The sequence below is a fragment of the Phalacrocorax carbo genome, chromosome 8 (assembly GCF_963921805.1).
Source record: "Phalacrocorax carbo chromosome 8, bPhaCar2.1, whole genome shotgun sequence".
In the NCBI taxonomy this organism is placed as follows: Eukaryota; Metazoa; Chordata; class Aves; order Suliformes; family Phalacrocoracidae; genus Phalacrocorax; species Phalacrocorax carbo.
In genome coordinates, this window is record NC_087520.1 from 46,165,304 (window position 1) to 46,179,955 (window position 14,652).

Sequence of the window (14,652 nt, forward strand, 5' to 3'; positions counted from 1 at the left end):
TTCAGCTCTCTTCTCAGGGAACAGGGTTCTTTGTTCTGCGTGCTGTGGCTGGAGGTCTTCATATGCAGAGACTCTCCCTTTCCAACCCTCTGGAGCGACAAGTAAGTGGAGCTGCCTAATCTCTCCTACTGGAGCCTTAGTGCCCACCTGCACATACTGGGCTGGTGACTTGGTGCTCCCTCATGTGTTCCAGAGAAGCCTGCTGTCCAGGATGCTCCTGGGTAAAGATGTGCTCCATAGGTGAGCACAGGCCTCGGTGCAGCTGGCTGAGCACTGGTGCTAGGGCCCTGACCAAAGCAGACAAGGATCCAGCAACAGTGCTGCAGCGAGGGATAGAACGGTACAGCTGAGGGCCTCTGAGCTGCTCCCTTTAGCAATACATCCAGCTATCTGCACTGCTTCAGCTGGAACTGGTAGGTGCCTTGTTCACTGAGCTGCACCCAGGAACTGGCATGTGGAAAGCAAGCTGGATTTTGCCCCTTTTACTACCTACTTATCTGGTCACAGGTTACCCAGTAGCCAGAACATGTGCTTTAACATATGCTGAAAAGAGCAAGCAGAGCCTGGAGGATGTCAGTGGATGATGAAGGCTCTGATACCACCATCTGTATGACATGTGCTGCTGCGCCTCAGGCTTTGGCCTGAGCGCTGCAGTTCCACTCTTGGTGGTAAACATAAGAGTAGATGAGGCAGAGATGGGAACATAGATTTGCTATCAGAACATTTGGATTCAATTTCCATTCTCAATAGAATAGCTATCTGCAGTTTCTTACACGTGCTGCTTTGCAAATGAACTGTGCAGGACATGGCTATCAGTCAGAGACCACCTGGAGAGTAAGGTCATCTTGATGCCATGTAGTCTTGCTGTGCAGAGGCTGGCCCAGGCAACGAGGAGGTCAGGGTCTAACTGGTGGAAAGGTCTCACCTCTGCTCCTTGGTGGCTGTAGGCATCTACTGCCCTTTGCCTACCTTCTGCTGTTTGAGTGCATCATGGACTCCGGCAGCTGGAGAGGCAGAAGTGCCTGGGTATCAGTGGTTGAGCCATCTGCTTTCTTCTCAGTAACCAACGGGGATGCAGTTCCTAGCAAGACGTATGTTGCCTACCCACAGAGCCTCACGGCCCTCTGCTGAGTAGCAACTGTGTTAGTACTAAGCAGCACCCACTTGCGTTACAGGTCCTCAGTGGGAGGGCAGAACGTGCACAGGCGTATACCATACACCGTATACCAGGACACAGAGCAGCTCACACAGCACCGACAGTAGATAGGCAGGGCTGGAAGCTCACAGAGCCATGACAGCCAGTGGGAACTGCGAGTGAAGGTGAACTTTGTTATTTGTGTAGACGCTGGTGAGGAACCCACAGGGTATCTGGGTCTGAGAGCCAGTTCTACAACACAGACGTTAAAGAGGGAATAAAGAAAATAATAGAGCATTGACTAAAATGGTCTGCAAGGCTGATTTCTCTCGATGCAGCCTCTGAAGGAGCAGTCTTTGGGGCTGTGGAGAAATAGGCAGCCTGCAGGCTGTGAGGCTAATGCAGAGCCACAGCTGTTTGTATAGCCGCAGCGCCTTTAAGAGAGACTTGGGAAAACTAGCTTGGATTCCAATGAATATTTACAATTACACTGCTCCAAAGCTGAATCCAATCACAGCACTGCAGTATGCAGGCTTTGTGCATCAAAAGAAAATGAGAGGAAAGCAGGAAAGATGGAGTTGCCTTTGGAGAGACTTATAAACACAGATCTCTCTGCTTGTGGCAGAACTAAAATGCTTTATTTCTGATAGGAGCAATTTATTCTTCAGGCATTTTGCTTGATATTAGAAAGTGCCTGGCTGGTTTTTTGAAGTGAGAGTCTTCAGTAGACGGTCTTTAATTCAGAATGAAAGAAAGGAATGGAAAATGTTGTAGTCCTAATTTTGATATTGTGTTAACAAACTCCAGAAATAGGGGAGCATTTCCAAATTAGAGCTGGGGCCCCTTTCGCTCACTATGTTCTTGTTTAGCATGTGGAAGTGGGCTGGGCAGAGCTACCCTTGTTAAAACCATGCTTCTAACATGGTATTTGGCTGATTACCATGCTCTGCCACTAAACAGGATGATCTGATAGAGAAAGGAAAGGGAAATACTAGCTGAGCATCCATTGCAGCTCAGTATTGGCCTCTTCTTTTTTGAAGTGGAATTTATATTAAAATAATGGTGATGGGGAATCACTGCATGATAAAAAGATGGAGGATTTGTGACTGCTCGATCACTTCAGAGAGCTGTGTGCAGCAGAACTGGAAGTGTGTGACAAAGCAGAGGCACTGCTTGAACTGACAACAGGAACAGCACCGAGTGGGTCACCTCCAGGAGCTGCTCTGGTGGCCTGTCCAATATTGCCCACTGAGCAACTCTTCTACCTGGTACCAAGGAAAAATCATCTTGGATTCTCTGACTTGTACTCCTTGTGTTAGTAGTTGGGAGAGCTGTAGGAAAGGGCTTGGCTAATAGGGAACCCATCTGGATGCTTTAAGAAGACCTACAATGTGTCCCATGAGTTCCATATATTAGGAGCTTTTATGGGACTCTGACATACTGCAGCAGCAGTGGAAGAAGGTAGGTGCAAGAAGGGACAAAAGCTCAGGGCAGGTTGGGGACAATATGGACCTCATAACCAGCAATTTTGCATCTTACTCTGACACTGCATGCACAGGACATCAGTCACCAGTGCTGCCAAAGCATGGTTGCAGCACTGAATGCTGCCTGCTTGCTCTAACATACAGGGGCTGTGAATAACCAGTGGCCTTGGTGGGGTCCTACAGCACCAAAACACCACTGCTCTTAATTAATTACAAATATTTAAGATATGTCCTTGCATTCCACCATGCAGACATTCTCTAGCACCGTGGCAGCATGAGAGCAGAAGCTCTGCGAGAAGTCAGGTTAGGATTTACACTGCAAGAATGTGCAAAATTACTTTGTCACTGTGTGCACTTACAAGCACACCTGACCTGGGAAAGCTACATCTGAAGGCTGGCCTTCTCCATCCCCAGGGCCCCAGCAGGCAGCCCATCTCCACCCCTGAACAGAGGGCAGCATGTTGCTGTTTTCAGACTGTGCTAATCCCTTTGTGTGTTTTGAAGATGATGCTGTTTCCTGGTGCATTTCACCTTGTGGCTGCACAGATCCCTTCTGCGGATGGCAATCTTAAAGGATGCTGATGGGAAATCCCAGGAAGCTGGTCTCTGATCTGAGTCACACTGCTGGTGCAGGGAAGCACTCTGTCACATGCAGGCATGGCACGGGGTGTTCCCTGCAGCTTGGCACATAGTGAAGTCAATAGCCCTCAGCAGGAACTTGCATTCAGTATTATACTGTCTAAGAGGCTTAAAATCGACTGTGAAGTTTCAGTATAGCTAAAAAAAAAAAAAGAAAAAAGCTGTTTTCAGTTTCTCCACTGGTAGCTTGCTCCAGAAGGAGATGGTGCAATTTGGTGATTGATTCTTGGAATCTGGCTAGTGCATCTGCACTGGGGTATCTGGAATCATGTTGTGTAATATGAAAAACAGTCATTCATTTGAAGTTGTCTTCCGGGAACGGCAGCTGCCCAGACAAATTCCACATGAAGATGAGAAATGTGACACAGAGCCCAGTACTGCGTGCAACAGAAATAACAGTGCAGATTTGCACCCACCAGGAAGCCACTGTGATCCATCTCGCTCTCCGCAGCTTATTGTAGGTTCTGATACCAGCTCCTGACAGACGCTGGTTGCTGTGGCCAAAACCAGCACTCCAGCTGACCAAAAGAGGAGCAGCATGCTTGCACAAATCTGGCAAACCCACAGCCCGCTGGAAAACCACGAAGTAGTCGCTAGTGCTAGAATCAGATTAAAGCTCAAAGCAGCAAATGCTGTCGGAGCAGGACGTGGCATAACAATCTATGGGAGCCACTGGCCCAGGAGCCGGAGTGGCTGCGAGGGTCTCCTTTTGCCCATACTGTGTATCTCTTCTTCGAGTTGGCTGGAACGTAACGGAGAACTTCCCGAGCTCAGTGGGGCTGGAGGGCAGACTCAGAGCAACGAGCATGGCAATAGAGACAGCTGAAGTCATGGCTGAGCCAACCCTCATCCTGCTGATGGCAAAGCTCCACCATTATCTTGGAACTCCCAGCTGAGCAGTCCAGGTGTGTGCAAGGGGCCCGCATCAGGTGTGGCCATGCAGCTCAGACCATGCCTTCCAGCGCTCCATCTCCTCACTGCTAGCCTCACATGCTGCGTGGGATACGGCTGAGTGCTCTTCGGGACAGGTCCCATGTTTCCTCTTTCTAAGCCCACGCTGGGCTCCTCTATTTCCACGGTGGGAACTGTGTAGTACGACTCGCACTGGCTGGGACAATTGCACAGGCTCTGCCCTACTCCCTCATCTGACCACGTAGCCCTGAGAAGGTAAGAGACATTGCTGGTGTGGAGAGCTATAGGAGAGTGGAGGAAGGGCTGAGAGTGAGAGCGGAGAGCCAGCAATGCTCCTCCAGATGGAGGAAGAGCTGCTCTGACTGCCAGAGCAACCTCTGCAGGGCTGGGGGATCCTGGGCTGTGATGAGTGCAATATCAGCAGGCAGTACTTGGATGGGTGCCTCTCCCACGGGTACCACGGCAAGCACTTGTAATTTTGTGGCAGCAAAAATTGGTACAATTAGCAATGGCTGTAAACCGGTTTATGTACTCTGAAAAAAACCCAAACTCACTAAACATTAATGGTAAAACACTTCCTAGAAAACTGCCCGTATGCTATCCGCTATGACTGATAACAGTGCATGTGTAAACAGAGCTGTTGCGGCGAACAGCCCTGGGAGCTACCGCAGTTTCTCTGCTAGTGTGTCTTTACGTTCCATCCTTCCTCACTATTGCTTAAGCATCACATCTTGCTCTCTGACCCGCTCCAGAGGACAGAACTCAGAAGCACGCTGGCTGAGACACCCCTCAGTCCGTGCAGGTGAGTGCGTACCTCACAGCTCCATTGCCTGTGCCAAACCAAGGTGCCTCTGGGACCCCTGCATTCCCTTCGGGGAGCAGCAGCAGACCAGCATTGTCTCTCCTGCTTTATGCCCTCTGGAGGCATGCAGCACAATGTGAGGCTGCCTCAGACAGGACCCCATGGTCCCAACCCATCGGGCTGAGCAGGAGCCTGTGTATCACAGATGTGGGAGCACCCGATTTCCCAGCCGGGGCGACAGTGCCTTGCTTCCCTAAGACTCCCCTGGCACGGCTGAGTCTCCTTAGGAGGTCGCTGGGCAGCCCTAATGCCCCAGGGAGCCTTAGCGCTCTGCAAGCCACACTTGGGTGCCGGTTCCTTGGGCCCGCACTGCCACTTGCGCCGAGGGCGGAGGTGCTCCCTGACGCGCACGAGTACAAGCACCATCGACCCAGCTTCAGGGCTCCTCGTGAGAGCCGAGCGCAGGTTTTTGCGCTGAAGTTGGGCAGCTGACATGACAGAAAACTGTTTGCTAGACACCCTGGTGGCTCATCATAGAAAGGGACTGGGACATAGAGGCTTCTGCTGTGATTACCGCCAGCTCTGCCGCTGCTAAGAGTAAGTGTTGTTTAAAAGTGGACTGGTCTATGAAGGCTCACCTGTATTCTGACATGGCAGGGCAGAGGTGGGGTTACTAGCCCACCACTGCAAATTTTTAAGCTAGGTTTTTTGGATACAGCTCCTTAAAAAGGGACAACAGGCTGATACTGAGACAGGACAGGATGTATCAGCATCAGTCCTTGCAAAGGAGCCTGGAGCAGTGAAGGAGAGAAAACTGACTGTGATCAGCTGAAAGCTGTCTAGTTCACTGTCTCATCTCTGCTGTTGTCTCATCTCTGACAGTAGCCAAGGACTGCTCTCTTGGTCAGTGTAAGAAGAGGGTAAAGATACCACGGTGCTGCCCAGAGTACTCTGCCGGCCTCCAGCGATCTGCAGCTCAGAGGCTTCAAAAGCAAAAGTGGGGTCTTGCTTTTAATCAATGTAAGTGGAATTTTTTCTCCCATTAAAATGTTTAATTTCTTTTTGAATGCATATAAACTTTGTAAGCCCACCGTATTCTGTACAAGGCAGCCTGACACAACATATGACATTAAAAAAAAAAAAAAACAAAACTGTTGTTTTGTAGTTGTTACCTGCTAATTTATGGGGTGCTGCTGGTTCTTATATTGAAGGGACAATGGGAAATCATACTGCAGACAACCTCTATATGCCAAACTTGATTTTATAATCCTCTTCAGTCATTTCTTTTCCAGGCTAAAGAGACTATCTACTTTTTCCTCATATGGAAAATATTCTTTGTATTTGATTACCCTTGTTGCTCTTCTCTGAAACCCTTCCAACTCTTATTTTTCTGGAGAGAGGCAGACCAGAGCTGCATATGGTAATCACAATGCAGTTTCCACTACGGATCTATTCAGTGGCATAGCTGTGATCTGCTCTCCATTATTTTCCTAATAATTCTTAACAGTCAGTTTGCCTTTTGGGCTGCTCCTGGGCACTGAGCAAATGTTTCCATAGAACCATCTCTCCATCTATATCTGGTTTTGTCTAGTACAGCCCCAAGCCCTCACTCCTGAGGAGGGAATAGAGCTACAGCAGCTGGGGCTGCAAGTGAAATCTTCTAAGAAAGTGCAAATGCTGCAGAACTTTAGCAGGGTTAAGACCACCTAGCTGTGTCTCATACCTTCAAGATCGGGGACAGCTTCTAAACATCTGGAAAACAAGAAATGATGAGTTAAGATCGGCCTCACTGCACCCCTGTCCTCTTTCAGGCACGTCTACCCTAAAGTACCAGGCCCGCGTAACTCTATGGGAAGAGCTCAGGAGCCTGCTACTCGCTGAAGCAAAACTGAGTGTCAGGTGAGGTAGAACCACTAGAAACAGCCCACGTGCGCCCTGCACTTGGACACGGAGCCTCCTTGGACAAAACACCCACGCCTGCTCAGTGTGGTCACCCTTTCACCCTTGTTGCAAGGATCCCTTCTGAGATCCACCTTCACTTACCACACCAAGCGCAAAGGCCATTGTCATGCAGGCTATAAGACTGCTGACAGCCCGTGTGGCACAGGGACGGGCCCACGCACGCAGCTGACGCAGCCCGCACGGTTCAGTGCTGAAGAGCGGCCAGCTTCATCGCTCAAGAGTTCTGCTGGGTGGCTCCTGCTCAGCACAGGTACACCTAACCAGTGAATGCAGCTGGAGCCCCTGCAGATAAGTGCTGACGTTAAGTCACTATTGAAGAACACAGATAATGGCATGTTCTCTTAGTCCTTCCTTGCGTTTTCTTTCTATAGATTCACAGAGTGAGCAGGAAGGGATCATGCAGTCTGACCTTCTGTACCTGCAGTCAAGAAAATTTTGCCATGTTACTGCTGAATTCAGTAACGTGTTTGACAAAGGCAGCTTCAGAAGGTCATTCAACTGGACTTGAAGACATCAAGAGATGGCAAATGCAGTACTTCCTCTCGTGGCAGTCGATCCCTTTGCACCACTCCTGACTTTCTTTTTTTGTCTGATTATTACTATACAATGTGGCTAATGAAGCTTTCTATACAGCAGCAGTATGGGCTCAACTTTGTTTCTCCTGGTTTTTATGCTGTATCTTTGCTCTATCTTAGAACAGTAATTTGTTTTTGGCCAGAGACGTAAGGTTTAACCATAAGGAGAGGAAGGACATGAGGATTCTCTTTTTCTCCATTTCTGCATTCCCATGCCCGCCACCCTGTGGAGGTTCTCCCTGCGGTCCCCACCAGAGTCTTTGCACTTACCCAGCCCCCTCTGGTCTCCCCTCAACGTCCCTGTTTTCCCTTTTCTCTTCCCACTTGCTGTTGCCATTGCTGCTGGTTCGGGAGGAGGCCCCCAGAGCCGATACTGATGTAGCTGCCCAGACACACCATCCATCTCCCAGCAGCTTTAGTGGCTGTAACTGCAAGAGCCACAGAGGCGGCGTGTTCTGCGACCAGACCTGAGCAGCGCTGCTTTTCCTTCACTCGCTCTTCCCCTTCTTCCAGCAGGATCTCTGCTTTCTGCCGATTTCTAGCTCAAGGTTCCTTATAGAAACGTTTGGCAGCTCCTACGCAGCTTATGTATGTCCTTAACCCACAGAAGCAAGAAGCAGCTTGCAGTAGCAGTGGTGGAAATGGTTGCCATGATGGAGGAAATACAAGCCAGCACGGGGAGGCACTGCCAGCACACGGGTGCTGGGCAGGAGGCAGCCCCGGCAGGCTGGTGCACACCTTCAGGTTTACAGGGCGACTCCTGCGCCTGCCTGTGCCTTCCTCTTATCCTGGGCTGGAGGCATTTAAATCCTGACTAGACACAGCCCTGGGCAGCCTGCTCCAGCTGACCCTACCTGGGCACGGGGGGCTGGACTAGATGATCTCAAGAGGCCCCGGCTCTCTGCTTCTGCGGCACTGGGCCTGTCCCCCCGAGGGAGCTGGACAGGCACAGCAGACAGCGGCCTCTGCGCTCTGGGCAAAGCTCCCAGCATCTGCAGCGTCATGCCAGGCATGAGTCAAGATACCTGGTGTTCAAGCAGCGGGGATGCCAAAGGTTGGCTCGTGTGTGACCGGGCTGGCTGGGCCCCCACACACCCCACCAGTTGCCTCAACATCCCCACCCCACCCTGAGATTTCAAGGGAACAGCGGAGGGTTGGAGGGACAAAGGAGGCACAGGGTGCGTCTGTCTGCTCCAGGATTTGGCTTGGCCTCTCTGCTCATGCTGGAAATGCAGCAGGGCAGGTGCCTACCTATTTTTGCACCTGTAGCTGTTTCCTCCTTCTCTATTCTTTCTTACACATCCAGTTCTTTCTCCCTTCTCTGGAAGGGACCCTCTCCCAAAAGCTGCAATGTTTTTTCAGTATGTTTCAAGCTGAGACCCTGGAAAGGATGATGAGATCACTTTCATTGTACAATGCAAAGCTATGCAAGACTTTCCCGTTTGTTATTTCTCCCCTGTAGACTCTGACCATGCTACTGGTAATTTATGTTTGTCGATATTGCTCACCAGCCAAACATACAGAGCGTGCCCTAGACGGTGCCCAAATGTGATTAGACCAGAGGTACCCGTTTCCTACAAACACAGAGGACTGGAAATTACCACTAGAACTGCAGAGAAATAACCTTTAAGGCTCATTAAAATTCCACGAACGCAAACTCCGCGCCAGTTTTCCCTTTCATGACTCCGGCCGGCCGCCGCTGCCGAGCGGGGACCCCGCCTCGCCCCCCGCGGCTGCCCCCCGGGCTCGGGCCGCGCCGCAGCGGGCGGCACCTGCACGCCCAGCCCCGGGCAGCGCCCGCGGGGGGGGGGGACGGGGCCTCGGGGCGGGGGGCGGGGGGGCGTCCGCGTCTCCGACGGCGCCGGCTCGGGGCTGCCTCGGCCCCGCTCCCTGGGGGCGACCCGCCCGGCCCCGGGCAGCGCCCCGCGCCGAGGAGCGGCACGGCGGGGCCGCGGCCGCAGCCCGGGGCCGCCCGGCACGGCGAGGCGAGGCGAGGCGAGGCGGCGGCGCGGTGGCTCCGGGAGAACAAAGATGCCGGGAGCCGCCCCGCGCGCCGCTGCCGTCCCGGGCGCGAGGCGCCGCCGCGCGGGCCGAGGGCGACCCCTGCCGGGCGGTGCCGGCAGCGCGGCGGGGCGGGGCCGGGACGTGGCGGGATCCGCCCACGCCGGGCCCCGAACCCCCGGCCCGGCCTCCCCCGGCCCGGCCTCCCCCGGCCCGGCCTCCCCCGGCCCGGCCTCCCCCGGCCCGGCCTCCCCCGGCCCGGCCTCCCCCGGCCCGGCCTCCCGCCTCCCAGAGCCTCCCACCCTGGGCTGGGCCTGCTGCTCCCCCCAGCCCCACTCGGCCTCCCGCCGCCTCCTGCCTCTGGCCATCATGCTCAGCGAAGCCTCTCCCAGCCTCCGCCTCCCCCAGCCTCTTGCCTGACTGCTCCCCTAGGGCCTCTCCCTCCTCACCAGCCTCCCATCCCCTCTCGGCTGCCCCTTGCCCTTCCAGCCTCCAACTCACTTCCATGTCCCTTCCAGCCGCCCCACTTCCATCCAGACCTTCCTTTTTGGCCTCTCCCTGCTTTTTGGACTCCCTCTCCTCTCACTTTCTTCTAGTCTCCAGGTTCCCTTCTGCCTCCCTTGAGCTGCTCGCCCCACCATGCCTTCCCAGTCACTCCCATCCCCTTTGTGCCTCCCTTCCCTTTCTGGCCTCCGTATCCCCTCCAGCCACCCCTTTGCCTTTCCTATGCCCCATGCTCTTTTTTGGGGCCTCACACTCTTTTTCAGTTTGATATCTGGTCTCAAGCCTTTTTTAAGGAGTGCTGCTTCCTTTTGCCACCCCCTGCCCCCCCACCCCATTTCATCCTCTGCCTGTTTTTAAGCCTCCCTTTGGCCTTGCCCCACCCTCCCCCATACACACTTTTTTGGCCTCCTCCTGCACACTGATGTCCATGCTTTTCAAGCCTTCCCTTGCAACCTTTTTCTGGCCTCACCACCATTTCTCAGCCTCACGCACCTATTGTGGCCCACTCTGCCACAGACCCCTTCAGGTCCCCCTCCTTTTTGACACCATCCACGCTCTGATCCCCCATATTCTTTTCAACAACCCACTGCCCTCTGGCCACCCACTGCCTTATGGCCACCCTCTACCTACTGGCCTTCTCTTTGCCTTTGGCCTCCCCCTTGTCGCTGGCCTCCTGCTTTTTTTTTTTCAGCCTCTGCTTTTTCTTTTTACCCACAATTCTTTTTCAGCCTCTGCCTGCCCTCTGTCCTCCCACTCATTTTTCAGCCACCACTTTCCTCAGCAGCCTTCATTTTCCCCACCAGCTTTCCCTGCCCTCTAGCTTCCACTTTACTCTTCCCCCTCCACTTTCTTTTCAGCCTCACATTGCCCCCAACCTCATGGTGTCTTTTGGCCGCCACTCACTTTTTCAATCATCTACCTCTCCTTCAGCCTTCCCCAACTTGCACATGCACCTTTCCTCCAGCCTTGGGTGGGAGGAAAAACAGGGAGGAGGCCTAAAAGGGCTGGGTGGAGAACAAGAAAGTAGAGGGTGAAAAGAGGTGATAGCCCAAAAAAGGATATGAGGAAGAAGAAGGGTGATATGCCAAGAAAGTAGAGGTCAAAAGGGAAGGGAGGCTAAACATGGGTAGGTTGTTTAAAAAAGGAAGAGAGAGGTCAAAGAAAGTAGAAGACACAAATGGGTGAGACGCAAATGTAAAACTCACTGCTAAAATGGGTGGGAGACAAAAAATTAAGTAGTGGACAAAAATAGAGTTGGAGGCTGACCAAGGATGAGAGGCCGAAATGGAGTTGGAGGCTGCAGTGGGGGTGGGAGGCCAATCAGAAGTCAGAGGCTGAAGAATTGTGGGAGGTCAAAAAGCAGTGGGAGGCTGACCAAGAGTGGAAGGACAACAAGAGTGTAGAGGCCAGAAAGGGCGAGGAGGCTGACCAAGGGTGTGAGGCTGAAATGGAGTTGGAGGCTGCAGTGCAGGTGGGAGGCCAATCAGAATTCAGAGGCTGAAGAAGTGTGGGAGGCCATAAAGCGGTGGGAGGTCAGCAAGAGTGTAGAGGCCAGAAAGGGCGAGGAGGCTGCCCAAGGGTGTGAGGCAGAAATGGAGTTGGAGGCTGCAGTGCAGGTGGGAGGCCAATCAGAATTCAGAGGCTGAAGAAGTGTGGGAGGCCATAAAGCGGTGGGAGGCCAGCAAGAGTGTAGAGGCCAGAAAGGGCGAGGAGGTTGCTCAAGGCATGAGGCAGAAATGCAGTTGGAGGCTGCAGTGCAGGTGGGAGGCCAGGCAGAAGTGTAGAGTCTGAAGAAGTGTGGGAGGCCAAAAAGGGGTGGGAGGCCAGCAAGAGTGTAGAGGCCAGAAAGGTCAAGGAGGCTGCCCAAGTGTGTGAGGCCGAAATGGAGTTGGAGGCTGCAGTGCAGGTGGGAGGCCAATCAGAAGTCAGAGGCTGAAGAAGTGGTGGAGGCCAAAAAGGGGTGGGAGGCCTAAGAGGGGTGGGAGGCCAGCAAGAGTGTAGAGGCCAGAAAGGGCCACGAGGCTGCCCAAGGGAGTGAGGCCAAAATGGAGTTTGAGGCTGCAGTGGGGGTGGGAGGCCAAGGAGAAGTCAGAGGCTGACCAATGGTAGGAGGCCAGCAAGAGTGTAGAGGCCAGAAAGGGCCACGAGGCTGCCCAAGGGAGTGAGGCCGAAATGGAGTTGGAGGCTGCAGTGGGAGTGCGAGGCCAGGCAGAAGTCAGAGGCTGAAGAAGTGTGGGAGGCCATAAAGCGGTGGGAGGTCAGCAAGAGTGTAGAGGCCAGAAAGGGCGAGGAGGGTGCCCAAGGGTGTGAGGCCAAAATGGGGTTGGAGGCTGCAATGGGGGTGGGAGGCCAATTAGAAGTCAGAGGCTGAAGAAGTGTGGGAGGCCAAAAAGGTGTGGGAGGCTGACCAATGGTGGGAGGCCAGCAAGAGTATAGAGGCCAGAAAGTGTGAGGAGGCTGACCAAAGGTGTGAGTCCAAAAAGGAGTTGGAGACTGCAATGGGGATGGGAGGCCAAGGAAAAGTCAGAGGCTGACCAAGGGTGGGAGGCCAGCAAGAGTGTAGGGGCCAGAAAGGTCAAGGAGGCTGCCCAAGTGTGCAAGGCCAAAATGGAGTTGGAGGCTGCAGTGGGGTGGGAGGCCAATCAGAATTTAGAGGCTGAAGAAGTGTGGGAGGCCATAAAGCGGTGGGAGGTCAGCAAGAGTGTAGAGGCCAGAAAGGGCGAGGAGGCTGCCCAAGGGTGTGAGGCAGAAATGGAGTTGGAGGCTGCAGTGCAGGTGGGAGGCCAATCAGAATTCAGAGGCTGAAGAAGTGTGGGAGGCCAAAAAGGGGTGGGAGGCCAGCAAGAGTGTAGAGGCCAGAAAGGTCAAGGAGGCTGCCCAAGGGTGTGAGGCCGAAATGGAGTTGGAGGCTGCAGTGCAGGTGGGAGGCCAATCAGAATTCAGAGGCTGAAGAAGTGTGGGAGGCCATAAAGCGGTGGGAGGCCTAAGAGGGGTGGGAGGCCAGCAAGAGTGTAGAGGCCAGAAAGGGCCACGAGGCTGCCCAAGGGAGTGAGGCAGAAATGGAGTTGGAGGCTGCAGTGGGGTGGGAGGCCAGGCAGAAGTGTAGAGTCTGAAGAAGTGTGGGAGGCCAAAAAGGTGTGGGAGGCCAAAAAGGGGTGGGAGTCCAACAAGAGTGTAGAGGCCAGAAAGGGCGAGGAGGCTGCCCAAGGGTGTGAGGCCAAAATGGAGTTGGAGGCTGCAGTGGGGTTGGGAGGCCAGGCAGAAGTCAGAGTCTGAAGAAGTGTGGGAGGCCAAAAAGGGGTGGGAGGCCAGCAAGAGTGTAGAGGCCAGAAAGGTCAAGGAGGCTGCCCAAGGGTGTGAGGCCGAAATGGAGTTGGAGGCTGCAGTGCAGGTGGGAGGCCAATCAGAATTCAGAGGCTGAAGAAGTGGTGGAGGCCAAAAAGGGGTGGGAGGCCTAAGAGGGGTGGGAGGCCAGCAAGAGTGTAGAGGCCAGAAAGGGCCACGAGGCTGCCCAAGGGAGTGAGGCAGAAATGGAGTTGGAGGCTGCAGTGGGGTGGGAGGCCAGGCAGAAGTGTAGAGTCTGAAGAAGTGTGGGAGGCCAAAAAGGTGTGGGAGGCCAAAAAGGGGTGGGAGTCCAACAAGAGTGTAGAGGCCAGAAAGGGCGAGGAGGCTGCCCAAGGGTGTGAGGCCTCCCACCCTTTTTCGGCTTTTTCTTTCTTGTCCTCTTACCCCATTTTGGCCATTCTTGTCTGGCTCATTCGGAATTCCTGCTGGGGCTCTCAGGAGTTGGTCAGCGGGGGGCTGGCACAGTGCAGCATGACAACTGCGCTCCATGCGCATGTCACCTTTGTTAAATGTGTCACCAAAATCAATAAGCAATCCTCCAGTGGTGCCACTTTTCAAGGAGCTCTGGACCAACCCTTCCACAGATAATTTCTGTGGGCACTTGTTTTTTTGGACTTTGCACAGACGGTCCCACTGTCAGGAGCCAGCATCAATGGATGGCCATGGAGACGTTGGTACTTCTATTAGCTGTGGTTTCTCACGTTTCTGTCCCTTGAGGTGGAAGAGCTCTAGATGCAAGTTGGTTGTCGCCTGTTTTCGTATCAGACAGTAAACACGTTCCCCATTAAATCCTGCTGGAGAAATACAGCTGTTCCCCAGCAGCTCCTTTTTCCTCTCCCTTGCCTCCAGTCATACTCAGTCTGAGTGCTGACACCACAAATAACCTGGGAAGCCTTCCTGGGTGAGCCGTCATCTCCATGTGGACCAGCGCCGCACAGACCCGCAGCACAGGCGTCCGCGCTGTGGCCCTCTGCGGTGGCCGCCCACCCTGGGGTCCCAGCAGCCCAGGGTGCCTCTGCCGGGGCAGCTGCAGCAGGTGGGTGCTCTGGCTGCCCCCGCGGCGCACGGAGACGAAGCTTGTGTTCCGCACCATGTGTCTGATGGGTGGGAGGGAGCGGCATCTTTCTGGTCTCAGTAAACAAGCATACACACAAAGTACAGCTAAAATATTGCAGAACAGTAAAAAAGCATAAAGCCTCCAAATTGTGGAAAGCCGGGTGCTACCACAGCTGTCACTTTCACCTTTATCAGGTCTTACGCACGTGCTTGCTTTCTGTGGTGGGAGGCGGGGGG

At 53.8% G+C, this 14,652-nt stretch overlaps 2 long non-coding RNA genes across 10 annotated transcripts in view; one reads left to right on the top strand and one right to left on the bottom strand.

Annotated features, from left to right (window-relative positions):
- The window catches only part of LOC135314850 (uncharacterized), a 125,268-nt gene extending 117,699 nt beyond the window's left edge, over positions 1–7,569 (top strand). For 8 of the 9 annotated variants that reach the window (XR_010374328.1, XR_010374326.1, XR_010374330.1 and 5 more), the window contains 3 exons: positions 5,855–5,992; positions 6,784–7,184; positions 7,306–7,569. This is a non-coding gene — a long non-coding RNA (uncharacterized LOC135314850). The remainder of the gene's footprint in view (positions 1–5,854; positions 5,993–6,783; positions 7,185–7,305) is intronic. The other variant, XR_010374327.1, reaches the window with a different exon arrangement.
- On the bottom strand, positions 1,745–14,022 carry LOC135314851 (uncharacterized). Its single transcript, XR_010374335.1, has 3 exons — positions 13,744–14,022; positions 6,696–6,724; positions 1,745–4,417 (listed from the first exon to the last, which is right to left on the bottom strand). It is a non-coding gene; the product is annotated as an uncharacterized LOC135314851 (long non-coding RNA).
- Between the last annotated feature and the right edge of the window lie 630 nt (positions 14,023–14,652).